Here is a 17,720-nt window from a genome sequence, read left to right on the forward strand (position 1 = left end):
CGTATAGAAGGTGATGGTCAGCTTGAGGAAGTAGGAGGCGGATGCACCTTTTTTTGGAAAGGAAGGCAGAAGGAGGAGCGCAGAGAGGCTGGTGTTGGTTTTGCAGTCCGATCTGATATCCTGAAGAAGTTGGAAGAGTTCCCTGTTCCTATAAATGAACGTATAATGACCTTACGGTTGCACTTGAAAGGTAGGCGGTTTGCTACTCTAATAAGTGCCTATGCACCTACTTTGACTAGATGTGATGAAGATAAAATAATCTTTTATACCCAGCTGAGAGCCATACTTAGAAAAATCCCCAATTCTGATAAAGTCATTCTACTGGGGGATTTTAATGTCAGAGTTGGAACAGACTGGCAAACATGGAACTCTGTAGGACGTTTTGGAGTAGGGAAAATGAATAGCAATGGTCTCATGCTACTGGAGCTTTGCGAAGAACATGGACTTTACATTGCAAGTACTCATTTTGTGCACAAAGGTGATCACACAACAACATGGATGCATCCAAGGTCCAAAGTTTGGCACTTGCTGGATTACGTCATCATCCGCAAGCGCGAAATTTATGACATTTGTAATGCCAAGTCCTTGCATGGATCAGAATGTTGGACAGACCACAGTCTGGGGCGAGCAAAGTTCCGAATGGTGATTAGGGCGAAAGAGAGAAGAGGACCAGTCCTGTGTGTCCTGTACCCATATATGCATGTATATATACATATAGATGTAGGTACGTACATATATGTATGTATATATGCATATGTTTTATTTATTAATATGTTATTATATGACGGAACGCACGCATCCATTTCTAAGTAAGTTTTATCTTTATATATATATATATATATATTATATTGTGTGAAATTTGATTTGGTATTTCTAAATTGAATTTTTTCCCTGCAAGTTTGGATTTATATTCCCTCAAATAATTATATATATAAAACAAAGAAGATGAGGAGAATGAAGGATTTGAATATTCAAACTTTATGTTTATTTCCAATTAGTTAATTATACGCAACGATTTATGCATTTTTAGTACGATCTTTTCAGGGCATATCATTATGAATAAAGTAAGTAGAAACAACATAAAGTTCTATACTCTTAGCACCGCCTTTAGTCGACCAAATCGACCCCGGGACTTATTCTTTGTATGTCCAGTACTTATTCTATCAGTCTCTTTTTGCCGAACCGCTAAGTGATGGGGACGTAAACACACCAGCATCGGTTGTCAAGCGATGTTAGGGAGACAAGCACAGACACACAAACATATACACACACATACATATATATACATATATACGACAGGCCTCTTTCAGTTTCCGTCTACCAAATCCACTCACAAGGCATTGGTCAGCCCGGGGCTATAGCAGAAGACACTTGCCCAAGATGCCACGCAGTGGGACTGAACCCGGAACCATGTGGTTGGCTAGCAAACTACTTACCACACTGCCACTCCTGCGCCTGTTTAAATTCTTCAATTTAGTTATTATAAATATTGTACTTTACACTCTAAGTAGTCAAGAAATAAACTGGAACATCGGATGGGAGCTAAAGAAAGATTACCATAAAAAAACATAAGGAACTAGCCTTCGCATTTTACTCAGAGAAATTCAGTATCTGCCTGATACACACGCACACACCTACACACGTATATATAGACGATAGGATTCTTTCTGTTTCTGGCTACAAAATCCGAGGCCATGGTAGAAGACACTTGTCGAAGGTAACACTCAGTGGAACTGAATCCGGAACCATGCAGTCGGGGAGCAAACTTCTCACCACACAGCCACACCTATGCGTATATATATATATATATATATAAAAGAAAATATAAGAATCATAATGATTGAGAAAAATCAGAAATATTCTTCAGCTTCACAATCTTGTTGAGTGGAAGGAAGACGCATATCTCATTCAGTCGTATAAAATTTCTTTAAAACATCATCAGTTTGACATAACTTGTTACAAACTCATAGAACCCCGTTAGTTTTTACGGGTACTAGAGTAGCTTTTGTATTCATGTGTGTGTATGCGTTTGTTTGGGTATGAGTGTGTGTGCGTATGTGAGTGTTTGTGTTTGTATGTGTGTGTGTGTGTATGTGTGTGTGTGTGTGTTGGCAGGAAATTACTGAGAATTAAGATAAACATATCTTATACTAGTTGAACTTTGGAGTAAACGATGAAATGTAGTATGTGTAAGTGTGTAAATGTATGTGTCGGTTATCGTGTGTTGTTCTTCTGTATGTATGACAAAGAAAATGAGAGAATGAAAGAAGTAAAGAGTGATTGTGCGTGAGAAAAAAGTGGGTGGCTTTATTCCTCTAGAATTATTCTAAATCATGTATATGTGTATGTGTGTCTGTATGTGTGTATGATTGTGTCTTTGTAAAAAGCATTTATATATACGTATATATATGCTTCCATAGATACGTAAACACATTTAACAGGTATTCTCTCATATATGCTTAAATTTACGCGTAGCCACATACGTATTTAAATACGTACATACACACGCAGATACTTATGCTATCGTTCCTGTATGGCTTGTATGTTTGTTTGTGGGTGTGTGCATATGCGGGTGGATGTGTGTGCGTGCGTGTGTGTCTATGTTCATGTGTGTGTGTGTGTGTGTGTGTGTATGTGTCTGTGTGAGTTTGTATTTTTGTGTGGTTGTGTATGGCAGTGTGGGTCTGTGTCTGTCTGTGAACGTGTGCTTGTGTGTGTGTGTAATTGTGTGCATTGACATGCATGTTGTGTAATTTTTTGTGCCTTTGTGTGTATGTGTGTATTAGGATGATAGAGAGAGACAATAAGAATAACAGATGTTAATGCATGGGGAAACAAATAAAAATACATTCATACACACACACACATACACACGCATACACTCACATGTGCACACACTATATATATATATATATATATATATATATACACAGATATATATATGTGCGTGTGTGTGTGTGTGTGTAAATATATACATAATCCCAACAAACGAGCATACATTTATATATATATGTACACACATATATATATACACATTTTTATCTATCTATCTGTCTATCTATCTATCTATCTATCTATCTATCTATTTATCTATCTATCAATCTCTCTATCATTATCTCTCTCACTCTCGCTCTCTCTGTATATATATAATATATATATTATATATATAATATATATATATATATATATATATATATATATATATATATATATATGTATATATATATATACATATTTTCATCTATCTATCTATCTATCTATCTATCTATCTGTCTGTCTGTCTGTCTATCTTTCTATCTATTACTATCTCTTTATCTCTCTCTCTCTCTGTATATATATATATATATATATATATATATATATATATATATATATATATATATTATACATATATGCATATGTACACACATCTATCTACACGCATATGCATGAGTTTGCTTTTATTATTATGATTCGAGAAATTTTCTTCTTAAAGGTTTACGATTGATTACTGTACAAAAACAATGGCTTTCACGTTTGACTAATCTGACGAATGCTGTTTTCTTTCCTCAACCAGTGTATCTGATGGGGCTCCAGTGAAGCTGAAAGAAAGATTAGAAGCAAGAGAGGATATAAAAAATATAAGTAATGGGAGAAACATGAAGAGTCCATTGGAATTAGCTAGTTTAATGCGTACATCTGAAATATCTGGGAAATGTAGATTTTTATATATTGAAAGAGTTTAACGTAGAATGATAGAGAATATTCTTCGTAGATTAGAGAGAAGAATCTAGGATGTTTACTGTAATTTACAAAGACCTTGTTATATATTAATGTATAGACCACCCATCCATGTATAAATATGTCTGTGTGCGTGAGTACGAGGGTGTATATATATATATATATATTTGTAGATATGTCTATTTTTGTATGCACGTGCATGTGTGTGAGTGTGTAGCTCTATCTGTCTATTTTACTGTCTGTTATATGTATTATAATAAGCTATCGCATTAGTGGTCGAGTGGATAGCGTGTCGGACAATCAGTTGAAAGTTCAATGGTTCGGTCTCCTTCAGCGGCTCTGTATCTGTAGTTTGCTCCTGTCTAAAACAATGAGATTTCAAAAGATTTCATGAACATAAACTTTAGCGGGTACAATGGACAATAGGAGAATATATAGCTCAGAGCAACATCAACGCTATATAATGGAGATATATTACATATCTGCTTGATTTTATATTTTTTCTTTTACTTGTTTCAGTCATTAGAGTGCGACCTTGCTGGGGCACCGATTTAAAGAATTTTCAAAGTCGACTGCATCGACCCTAGTACTTTTTCTTAAGCCTGATATTATTCTGTCGATATCTTTTGCCTAACCATTAAGTTACTGAACACAAACACCGGTTGTCAAGCGGTTGTAACACACACACGCACACATATATACATATAAACAACGCACGTACACATATTTACATATATACGACGGGCCTCTTTCAGTTTCCGTTTACTAAATCCACTCACAAGGCTTTATTCGGAAGCTATAGTAGAAGACACTTGCCCAAAGTGAGACTCTGAGACTGAGCCTGGAACCATGTGTTTGGGAATTCATCCTTCTGTTGAATATCATCACTTAGGCTTTAGGTGTTTGTTGCAGGATCGCTGTCGTAAGTGTCGGAATATATATCCTGACCTTTCCTTTCTCTTTCTGACGTGGAGCCATGCTCGAAACGATATACACGTACTCACCTACTCTTTTACCAATATTATATTGAACGTATAATGATATATATATATCATTTGTGTTTCTTGATACTGAGGTGCTCATATCATTGTTTGGATTTTGAGTTTGGCAGTGGGAAAGAGAGAATGTAGTCTTCAGCCCACAGATCTGGCTTCGTTACTCGTAACACCATTAACTCTGTTAAAGAAACCTAAATGCCAAGTATTGATATATCAAAGGACGATCGATTAAATCTAGCACAGAGAACAGTAACAGCACCCTCTGTTGGGACTACTCTCAGTTTCCGCCCACCAAATTTTACTCACCAGTTTTTGATCGATTCGAGGCCTTAACAAAACATATTGTGTCAAGGAGCCCAGCTGTGGAATCGAACTGCTAATTATTTAATTGCAAAACAAACAATTTGTCACCACAGAAAACATTCTGATTGTAGGGTTAAATTTCAATACTTCAGAAAATATATTCTGGAGTGAGGTGGAATCATGTTTTCCATACTTCCTTCGTTAGGGAAGCCTGAAACATTTAACTAAAAATCGCAGAAATCATCCCTGTATTGTAATATGTATGAAAGAGAGTGGAAAAAATAAGGGAAATGAGTAAAGACCGATATTCTTACAATGTACAAAAAGGTATAAAATTTATAATCTTATATATTTTAGTTACAAAGGCCTATCACCATAAGTGAACAATCAAAAAATTATAGATCTATTCGAAAACAACGTGGCCGGTACCTGAACATTCTTTGACTGTTTACACGTGATGAAGGGACGTTGTGCCTGGAATACATAAGGTGATTAAATTTATTCCATCCTATGCATAGTAAGAAGCCTTCCGTCTTTAATCATTTCACTTCTAATCCTTGTATTTACGAACAGCTTCTGACAAATCGAGTTTTAAAAAATATAAAAAATTTCAAAAATTGTTTTACATAAATAATTTCTATATACTGGGTGGGCCAATATTCATGCACCAAAACATTTGACATTTTATTTATAAGAAGTATCTATTATTGTTGTTATTGTTATTATATGTTTGACTTTGCATTGTATGTGTACAAGTTGGCTCCAAGTCTCACTCAGAGGCCTCAAGAGACACAAGTTCGAAGTTCATGTTGGTGTTATGCCGAGGGTGTCGTATATTTAGTTTTGCACATAGTATTGTTCAATAGAATGTCTACGAAAACATAAGAAAATTATGAGTTTGTTTTAAAATTTGAGATTACATAGACATAGGCAGGATGTGGGCAGTTCCTATGAAAGCTATCTTTTGAATATCTGCCATTTGGGGTTTTCCTGGTATCTGAGCTAGGTAGGAATCAGCCCCTTTTGATATCATTCCTAGGGCACCTATGACAACATATACTGTTATGGTGTTGCGGTTCCACATGTTGCCAATTTCTATCTCAAGATCATTATACTTGCTCAGTTTTGGGTAGGTCTTGACAGATACATTTATGTCGATTGAGACAGTCATATCAATGAGGAGGCATGGTTTTGTTTTTCAGTATAATGTCTGGCCTACTCGCATTGCTCTTTCTGTCAGTTTGCGGCGAGATGGCAGAGTCCTTAGCACACTGGACGGAATGTTTAGCTGCATTTCGCTCCTACGCTATGTTTTGAGTTCAAATTCACCCGAGCTTGACTGTGACTTTCGTCTTTTCGGGGTCGAAAAATGGTCGATAACTTAAGTACTAGTCAAGTACTGCGGTAGATGTAATCGACTTCCTCTCCTCCAAAATTTCAGGCCCCTGTGCTTATAGTAGAAAGGATTATTATTATCATTATTATTATTATTATTACTATTATTATTATTATTATTGTTATTATCATTATTCATTTTGTTCATCACTTACAAGTACGTATGCATTCATGATTATCTTATTCCTTTTATTCAGTTTTAGAAAAAAAACGAATCATATCTTTTGACAATTCTGGGTCGTATTGGACTTCGTGCGAGACTTTTGACCCATCTTGTATACATATATTCATGCATACACACGCGCCTGAATTCATGAATTCGGTGTGAGTTGCGTTCCATTTCTTGATAAATGAAAAAATGTATAAACAAATGATGCAACGTATACTGAATGTAAAAGCGAATGGGATGCAAACAGATTCATCAGCAAGAAAAAAAGTGGCGAAACTGAACAGTACCAATTGATGACCAAACTTCTGTTGTGTTTTCCCCTTTCATTTTACATTCAGTATACGTTTCGTCGTTTTTTATACATTTATCATGTATGTATGTATATATACATACATACACACACACATTATATATATATATATATATATATGTATATATATATATGTTTATATATATATATATATATATATATATAATATATATATATATATATATATATAATATATATATATGTATATATATATATATATATATATTATATATATATATATATATATATATTATATATATATATAATATCTGTAAAATAATATGTGACAATTATTCGGTAGCCAAGATAAAACTCTGAGTTTCGGATGCCGAGGTGGACATCCACACCACAATCTCTTCGGTTATCTGGCCATTATATATATATATATAATGAAGGTGAGGAGCTTCTTATAATGCGATAACGGTCAAGTTAAGTAAACTTTATATATTTCAAGTTCAAAAGGCCTATAATCAGAAGTGAACGACTGAATGCAAATTGCTTAGATCCTGCTATGATTGTTTTATGCGGATATATTTAGGGAAACGTAACATATTTTGTGAACTGCAGAGAAAATTATTTTTTATAAGATGCATTTTTATGAAATTTTATGAAAATATAATTTATATTGTGGACACACCAGAATTTTTTGGGGTTTTTTTTTTTTTCGCAGAACATTGAAGTTTCCCGGAATCTATTTTAGAGAGAGACTGTTTCGAAAGAATTGTATTATGGAAGCGTTTTTAGTTATTCTCCAGTGAACCAAACAAAGAGAACAGAATTCACTTGTTTAATGGAGTATTCCGTCTATGTACTTGCGTTAATTTAAGTAATTCCTGGAAGTGGATAATATCTGAGACGCAATAATAACAAATCGTCATGTGCATAGTAATCAGCGGGTGTGAAAACGATGAAATGCATATCGATTTATTATCGATTAGCAGCTATCAGCACACATGAGAAAAAATTTTGTTTACTGAAGTTATAAACAGGAGCCAGGATTTCTTGTTAGATTCATTATTCCGGAGTGACTTTGACTGATGATACATTACGATGTTGAAACAACGTATGTCCCAGAGTCTCCTTACACTAGGAATCGACTGTGTTATGAGTACATATTCGTCTGAAAGGAGAATTTGTTTTCCTACGACCGAGCACATCAGTGATTAACATATCCACGTTCGAATCTGCCGGAACGTATTAAGCATGAATCTGGAAGTAATCGTAGTCTTCATATTATTTCAAATAAATTCCATGAAATTCGAAATAAGTAAAATTTTAATTATCGTACCTGACTTTTATGCTTTTCTTTGTTTCAGTCAATTGACTGCAGCCATGCTGGGGCACTGCCTTGAAGAATTTTCGTCGAACTTCAAGGGTATTTATCTTATCGGTCTCTTTTGCCGAACTGCTAAGTCAATGAGACGTAAGCACACAAACACCGGTTGCTAAGGCGGTGGGGGACACAGATACATACAAAGACACGCAGACACATATATACACTCACTCACTATATATATACAGAGAGAGAGAGAGAGAGAGAGGTAAGACATGTAAGTATGCACATATATAACGCTTTATTATTAGTTGCGCTGTCATAGACAACAGATTTAACATCTCGTAACTTGACCATTTCAAAATGTGCCAGAGTGACATAATAATTAGAGGATCAGATAAAATGGCTTTGTAGTATACAGTTAAAATTCATAACTTTTTGAGTTTCAATCTAGCCAGTGTTCACATCATGTTTTATTCTTCCTGGCTATGCTGTCTCAAAGCAAGGGTAAATTGTGTGGATTATTCCTGGGCCTCACAATATACGGGCAGATCTGTGATCTATGCATGTTCTTGCTTGTTGTCAATACGTATATTAAGGTAGGGCCCATTGCATCATTTGCCCACGTCATGTACAGCTGTTAAGACGAATTTGACTCAGAGATCGATAAAATAGGGTAAAGTACTGACGTTTAATCAATTCACTAACATTTTACTCCATCAAAAGGTTTTAGGACTTGTGCCCTATGTTAGCAGCAATTGAGACATTGTGGTCCTTGGCATTTTAATTCTAAACCACAACGTCGTTCGTCGATCTTTGGTTACTTTGTTTTGCTGATGATTAGAGGAAGTTCCAGTCAAATACTAGGGTCCATGTAATCGATTATTCACTCCTCCTACATTTGTAGTGGATACATACACACATAAAACAAAACATACAAATCTGCACATATACATACATACATACATTATGGCTGCCCCCTCGTTATCGAGTATGGTCATTGCACGACGCTTAACTGTTACTGGTGCTGTGATCGAATGTGACTTTTTAGCCCAGCTAAAGATCCACAATGTCTTGTATAAAATTGGCAACTAAAACCTTCATCGGTAATAGCCGGCTGTAGTTGTAACTGGGCTTCAAGTACCTTTGCATGTCATTTAAGTCCTCCTGCCAAAATACACCCTCTTCCACTTGCCCGACAGATATGATTAGTATGGTGTGTTACACTACCACCAGTGGCCAGGTTGTCACTCATCTGTTTCGCTTTATGACTACGAAGATGACTCTTGAGTCCAGCTTTACCGAGGCAGAGTCTTGCACAGACATTGCATGTCAGCATCAAAGGAAGACCCTTCCCATCTGGAAGTGTAACAACGATGGTCTTCCTGACATCCCTCCTTACTTTCTCATGTGCAACTCGAGATTTCTCAAAAGTGGCTGTCCCCTCGTGCACAATCCTTCTCCACCTGCTACGATCAATAACTACATACATACATACATACATACATACATACATAAGCATATATATACATATACATACAAAAATACACAGCTGACGTTGCTGAAATTCCAATGAAGTGGCCTTGGATCTAGGTTAGAAACCGGCTCTTTTCTATTGGCAAGAAATCTTGAAATAAAACTGAATTATGATATACACAAATATACACACACTCAGATAGTCACACGCACACACACATACACACACACGAACGCACAGACATACACACACGCACGCATACACTCAACCCCGCGCACGCATGCAGGCACGCACACACATATATGGAAAGATAGATAGATATATGCACATATATGTATTTATATGTGTGTATACATATTGTATACATACATACGTATGTACTGACACACGTATATATATGGATAACTAGCTAGCTAGATTGATATATATATATATATATATTATATATATATATATATATATATATATATATATATATATTATATATATATATATATATGAATGAATGAATTATTATTATTATTATATTATTATTATTATATATTATTATTATTATTATTATTATTAACAGTCGTTGTTCCTTTATAATACCCTTAATCCTTGCAGATGTAGATTCTGTGTCACGTGATGTCAAGTTAGAGTAAAATGCACCCGGTGACCCCTTTAATCTGCTTGAGCCTTTTAAGCAGATAGTTTTGAAATTATTGCTTAGCTGACAATCTACTTCCTTACTTGCACATACACACGCACGATAAGCAAGCTTTGACATACACAAATAGCAACACGCCAACACACGCACTTACATACATACACACACATACACACACACACACTCTCTCTCTCTCTCTCATCCCTCACACAAGCACGCATAAATTCAAGGCAACAGGCACATTCTATAGAAACGTAAACGGACCATTAACACATGTTTCTACTAAATAAATTGCAACCATATATACACACGCATATACAAGTGAGATACATTAAGAATAAAGAGTTCAAAAAGAGAAAAGTTTATTGTTGTGATTCGTATTGTGGTTACTGTCGTTTCCAGCTTCAGTTAAGCATGATTGAGGAAACATATGATTAAAGACAATCCGATAATGACCATCCTGTTTTACCGAATATGAAGAGGAACACAAGAATGCATTTTCTAACGTCCACCGATTTTTCCCTAAAGAATCCTGGTGCAATTATAGAGTGATCTACTGGCTATTTCTAGTAGGACTAGTGAGGTAAAGCGAGAAATATATTATTACAAGTTGATTAAAGTAACTGATCAGATTCTACTAAAGGCACGTGAGGCCTTGAGAATCGTGGGCAACAGGGTTAAGGTTTATGTTTATTATGCAAGAGGAGTTGCAGTTACTTTAAACATGTTTCCGAAATTCTTCGGTTTATTCATTTTCATTTGAAAGATATGGCGAAAGCGGGACTACCTGAATGCGAAACAATTTTTTAAAATAATTTTTAAAGTACAAGACATACAAATCCGGCTGAAAAAAAAATGTAATATATGAAAGCGATGTTCATGTTTCGGGGAATAATTTGAAATTGTTACACCAGATAAATATAAAGCCAAGAAAAGTGTTTGGTTGAACTCTACAGTTCATTCGAGTTTCTGTAGAGAAATTCTATAGTTCAATATATACATGCGACTGACGATGGGATATCTTCAGAGGGTAGTCTCTTCGGCTTACGGTAAAGCAACTTCGCAGGAATTACCTGCTCTTCGTATGGGATTTAGAAAAGAGTTTTGTTTGTTGAAAGGACGCCATTCCTTTTATCATGGCTGTACTCAGTTTATTACCCATTTGTTCTCACTTACATGCTTATTTGTTATTTTCATTTAAAACAATATTAGCACATTTCATCATATTCTACTAGCGGAAACTTCAGTTATATGGCTTAGAAATATTGAAAATATACTGAGTTTGAAAAGTGGTATGATGGATGATAGGGGATGAATCGCAAAGCTGGTGATACTTCAGGATTTAAAAGTTTTGCTATGTGGCAAAAACCCTTCATGGAAGACGCGGTGTTATAAATTTTCACTACCTAGAAGTGCAGACTGATTTCGCTTAACTTCAGTTCAGATAAGAGTTGTCTAATATCAATCATATACATATAAGCACATATAAATTATATTAAGATGCATATATAAATTGCACACATGCACAAGCACATATGTACCTATGTATATTTATGTGTATATATGCGTGTATATATATATATATATATTCTCTCTTTTTACTCTTTTACTTGTTTCAGTCATTTGGCAGTGGCCATGCTGGAGCACTTTAGTCGAGTAAATCGACCCCAGGACTTATTCTTTGGAAGCCTAGTACTTATTCTATCAGCCTCTTTTACCTAAAAGCTACGTTACGGGGACGTAAACACACCAGCATCGATTGTCAAGCGATGTTGGTGATGGTGGGGGACAAACACAGACACACAAACACATACACATATATATAGATAGATATATACGACAGACTTCTTTCAGTTTCCTTCTTCCAGATCCACTCAAAAGGCTTTGGTCGGCCCGAGGTTTTAGTAGAAGACAATTGCCCAAGGTGCCACGCAGTGGGACTGAAACCTGAACCACACAACCACTCCTACGCCTATATATATGTATATATATGTACATATGATTAAACAAACACATACACACTGTCACCTCTCTCTCTCTTTCTCCTCTTTCTCTCTATCTCCTTTGTTTCTCTTTCTCCCCCTCTCTCTCTGTTTCTCTTTCTCTCCTGTATCTCACTTCCACTCTTCTCCCTGATTCTTCACTCACTCTTTCTTCGTATGTGTTCCTCCCGTTTCGTCCTTCCTTATTTCTCCTCTTCTTTGCAAGACTTTTTTGGCACCACGGGACCACCCTTTCCTATTTGAGCAGTAATATATTTAGTCGCGTTCGCGTGGGCTCTCGCCTTAGCTTTTTCTCTCAACCATGAGTTCCTCTTATTTTTCCATCATTCCTTCTATCCTTTTCTCTATGTGTCTCTACTTTCCTCTTCAAGTACTGTAGGACGTTTTCCGTTAGCAATACTTCTGTGCATGTCATGTCTCAAGCTGTCTCATTGCTCTCTCTCTCTCTCTCTCTCTCTCTCTCTCTCTCTCTCCCTCAATCACTCACTCACTCATACTCTCTCTCTTGTATATATATATATATATATATATATATATACAACAAATGTAGGATAAAATTTTTTTCGTAAAAAAATGTTATCAATGGCCAGCATATCAAAAATACCTTTAAAGGTTAAGTTTATAAATAACTTATAAAATAAGGGCAAAAGAAAAATTCTAATGCCAAATATGCCGAAAAAAGACAAAATTGTCAATAACCATTATAATTTATGCGTCTCGAAACAAGCCGATAGAAATTTCTGAAAAAATCCGTTATTACCGTATTGGTCCCAATTTCGGGGTTAATTCATAAAATTTTTCCCCTCCTCAGCGATAAATACTAAGACATAAATGAAATACTTACTCATACCAATGGAAAAAGCAAGCACTAAGTCCTGAGCAGACCTAAGTACCACAAATATATCCACAATAGAAAGTCTTCGGCACATATCGAGACACGTGTGATTCGAACTTGAAACTTTCACAAAGTGGCATTAGAATTTTTCTTTTGCCCTTATTTTATAAGTTATATATATATATATATGTGTGTGTGTGTGTGTGTGTGTGTGTGTGTGTGTGTGTGTATTTGTGTGTATATAGCAACTACTTGTGTCGTTTTCATCGTCTTGGTCCTTCTATCGTAGCTCTTCGCTTATTTATGTTTCCGCCACCGTCCTTACGTTCGCTCACTTAACCTAGTATCTTTTCTGCAGTTTGTTGACGCCACCAAAATGTACTATCTTAGCGACAGAGGGTCGATATTCTGATGATTTGGAGCCGACAGCTGATGTGATTAACATGTTCGTGTCTTGCGTAATTTTCTTTCTATTCCATTGTCGTTCTTCTCTGCAGTTTTTTTTTTACTCTGCATATACACCTCGGTTGTCTTACGAATCCGAGAAAGATGACTCCAACCATGATTTCTTTACAGTGATCGAAAGTTTGTGCAGTCCATGAGCTCACTCACTCCATCAAATTAACATTACCTATACAGGTCAACGTTCTGTCGCAATTTAGTTCTCGAAGTATTTGCAGTGCAATTTGATATGAAGAGTTTTGCTCAAGAACACAACGCACCGCCGGGTCCAGAGAGCGAATAGTGGGAGAAAAACATACAGAATGCAATATTGAAATGATTATCTTACCAACATCATTAGCTAATGAAGTTCATAAGATAATTATTTATTCTATCTACATCAGTTTTTGTTTCTTATTACTGCTCTGTACCTCAATAACGCCTCGTTCAGAACCCTACGTATATTCAGTTCTACACTAAGTTATTAGTTTCGCAATACCTAAGTGAAATATCTATCTATCTCTCTACCTACCTACCTACCTATCTATCTTTTTCTTTTTTTTCTTTTTTTTTTGTTCTTTTTTCCCTTTTACGATCCCTTTTGATCGAAAACCTACGTCACCTTTTTTTTTTCTCCCCCAAAAGAAAAGCTCTACCTTGTAACTTGTCCCATCTGTGTGCAGCCCTGTGTGGCCAATAAAGAAACTTATCTATCTATCTATCTATCTATCTATCTATCTATCTATCTATCTATCTATCTATCTATCTATCTATCCATCCATCAATCCATCCCTCTCTCCATCCATCCATACATCCATCCATACATCCATCCATTATCTATCTATCATCTATCTATCTATCATCTATCTATCTATCTATCTATCTATCTATACTATATATATATATATATCTATATATATATATATATATATATATATAGTGTGTGTGTGTGTTGTGTGTGTGTGAGTGTGAGTGATAAAGTAGAACGTACATAAATGCAAACATACACCAATAAATACATGCATACATACATACATACATACATACATACATACATACATAGATACACACATACATACATAACATAACATAACAATATACATAACATATATACATACATACATGCATACATACATAAAAACTATGGTCGAAATAAAAAAAGAAATGAAAGCTATAACAAAAACGCCGTATTCATATACCACCAAGATAACGTGAAGTCTTTCAAGTTTTCAGAATTTCGTATATATAAGGCTACAACTACTGAAAACTCACACGTAACAAATAATACATTTAATATCTCTTTCTTGCCAAAATCGTATTACTGACCAGCAAAACTGTCAGCTTTATTCGACTGTTTCCTTACATCTATCACAGCGAACAGGAGGTGCAAACACGCACATCATTAAAACATGGGTATATGTCTGCATTCGTAATATGGCGGATTAGTATCTCAACATATGCATGTATATGTCGATATATGCATGTATATATATATATATATATATATATATATATATATATATATATATATTATATATATATATTATATATATATATTTATATAGGCTCAAGAACACGCATAGAAGCTTACAATATCTGTCTATGTCAGTCTGGCTGTCCGTCTGTCAGTCTGTCTGTTTGCCTGTCTGTCGTCTATCTATCTATCTATCTAAATGTCTACTTCTAACGGTCTGTGCATACATTTATACTTATATGTAGATATACATACGTACACATACTCTCACATACAACAGACACACACATACATACATACATTTTAACACACACACACACACACACATATATATATATATATATATATATCTGTCATACAGACGTAAGACGTCGGTGTGGGAGCTTGTGCATTTTGTGTACATTTGCTCATTTGTTCGTGTATTTGCATGTTCTTTTACCTATTTTGAAGGTATACATTGAAATATACACACCATACATCCATACATACACCGTTGTTTATATATATATATATATATGTGTGTATATATATATACGTAGTAGAATGATACATAAAAAGTTCTTGCGCCAGCCGCTAAGGCTTTTTTTTAATTCTCTGTTTATTTTCTCGTGTTCCTTTCTGTTGAAGGGCGTACGCTCGAAACGTTAAACACTTACTCACCCTCCCGATCATTAAACTAATACAGCTGTTTGTTGTTTATACACCTGCCTTCGTCGTTTGTTTTTTTGTAAATTGCAAGTACACACACATATATATTTATTTATATATAATATATATGCACTCCAACAATTATATATACATGCACAAGTACATTTCTATCTATCTATCTATATATCTATCTATCAGCTATCTATCTATCTATCTATCTATCTATCTATCTATCTATCTATCTATATATATATGTATAATATATATATATATTATATATATATATATATTATATAATATATATATATATAATATATAATAAACCTTTACATAAATAAATAACGTGAAATACACGAAGGGACGAACATAAAAGACAAACGGGTCATTCAAAGCCTTCGTTCTTCAGTCAGAAACTGATTCCTCATCGCAGATTTCGGCTGTTTAATTCTGAGATCCGCTCTGAATCAGCCAGCCACAGAAGGAAAGAATGCAACGCAACAGAGACGAACATGAAACGAAAAAAAACTTTTTGGGAGACAGTAGACAGTAACGGTAAAAACATGGATGGACACAGGCGCCCTACGGCTTGAGACAAAAGGAGACACAAAAACAATATCAGCAAGCGTGGAAAATAATTACCTTTTCGGTGATGAGACACATGTTGAACAAGCGGCCGATTGGCAACAGAATGGCTGAGGCAGCAAGTCGCAAGAGGGTAAGAGAGAGAAGGGGGTAAGAGAGAGAGGGGACCAAGGAGGGTGGAAGGCGAGGACATTATCAGTGACCAAGAGGAGAGAGGGAGAGAAGGAATCAGAGAGGCTGGGAGAAAAAGGCGCCAAAACAATTTGGCAATGAAGCAATGGCGAAGGAAGAAAAAAGTTTAAAGCATCGTGCAGGGGTGTGATATGAAAACATAAAGAAATTATTAAAGAACTACGCTGCGAAATATATAAAAACCTTTACATAAATAAATAACGTGAAATACACGAAGGGAAGAACATAAAAGACCAAACGGGTCATTCAAAGCCTTCTTTCTTCAGTCAGAAACTGATTCCTCATCGCAGATTTCGGTGCTGTTATATTATATATATATATATCTATAATATATGCTATATATATATATATATAATATAAATATCATATATATATATATATATATATATATATATATATATATATATATATATATATAGTATATATTATATATATATTGATTGATTGACTGATTGATAGATGGAAAGATAGATAGATAGATAGATAGATAGATAGATAGAGCAGACAGGAAGACAGGACAGACAGACAGATTGATAGATAGATAAATAACGATAGATGATAGATAGATAGATAGATAGAAAGATAGATAGTAGAAGATAGGGGGAGATAGATAGATAGATAGATAGATAGATAGATAGATAGATAGATAGATGTTTCTTTATTAGCCACACAGGGCCACCGGACTGCACACAGATACAAGCAAAATTAAGGTAGAGCTTTCTTTGAAGGTTTAAAAAAAAAAGGGAAGGGGGAGTTTCGATCAAAAGGGATCGTATAAAAGGAGAGAAAGAGGACAAAAAATAGGGGGGGTGAGGTTAAAAAAAAGGGGGGGGGAGAGAGGAAAAAAATTGATCAATAGGGATCGTATATCACAGAAATGTCAATAGTGAAGTGTAAAAGGGGAGGACAGGTGAGGTGTTACCCGTGGAAAGAAACGCCTACGGAAAGACCACGGTAACCTCGGTCAATGAAGTCATTCATACGTGCCACTTCTTGCTACATTCACCAATCTTTTTTTAAAACATTCGCCTAGACAAAACTTGCCCTCTCTACTCTCACCTTTCCTTTTCAAGTATTGGTACTTGAGAAGTTGAGAGAGGCTGACTCACAGGAAGTGTTGTTTCCCTTTCAGACCGATTCCACCAGAAACATTATGTTCGTCCTTTCAGAGCTCCACAAGGATGATGAAAGATAGCTAATTCCTTCCCCGTTGAAGGAAGGAGAGGCGTGACAATATTGACGATAGACTCA

The sequence above is a fragment of the Octopus sinensis genome, linkage group LG7 (assembly GCF_006345805.1).
Source record: "Octopus sinensis linkage group LG7, ASM634580v1, whole genome shotgun sequence".
In the NCBI taxonomy this organism is placed as follows: domain Eukaryota; kingdom Metazoa; phylum Mollusca; class Cephalopoda; order Octopoda; family Octopodidae; genus Octopus; species Octopus sinensis.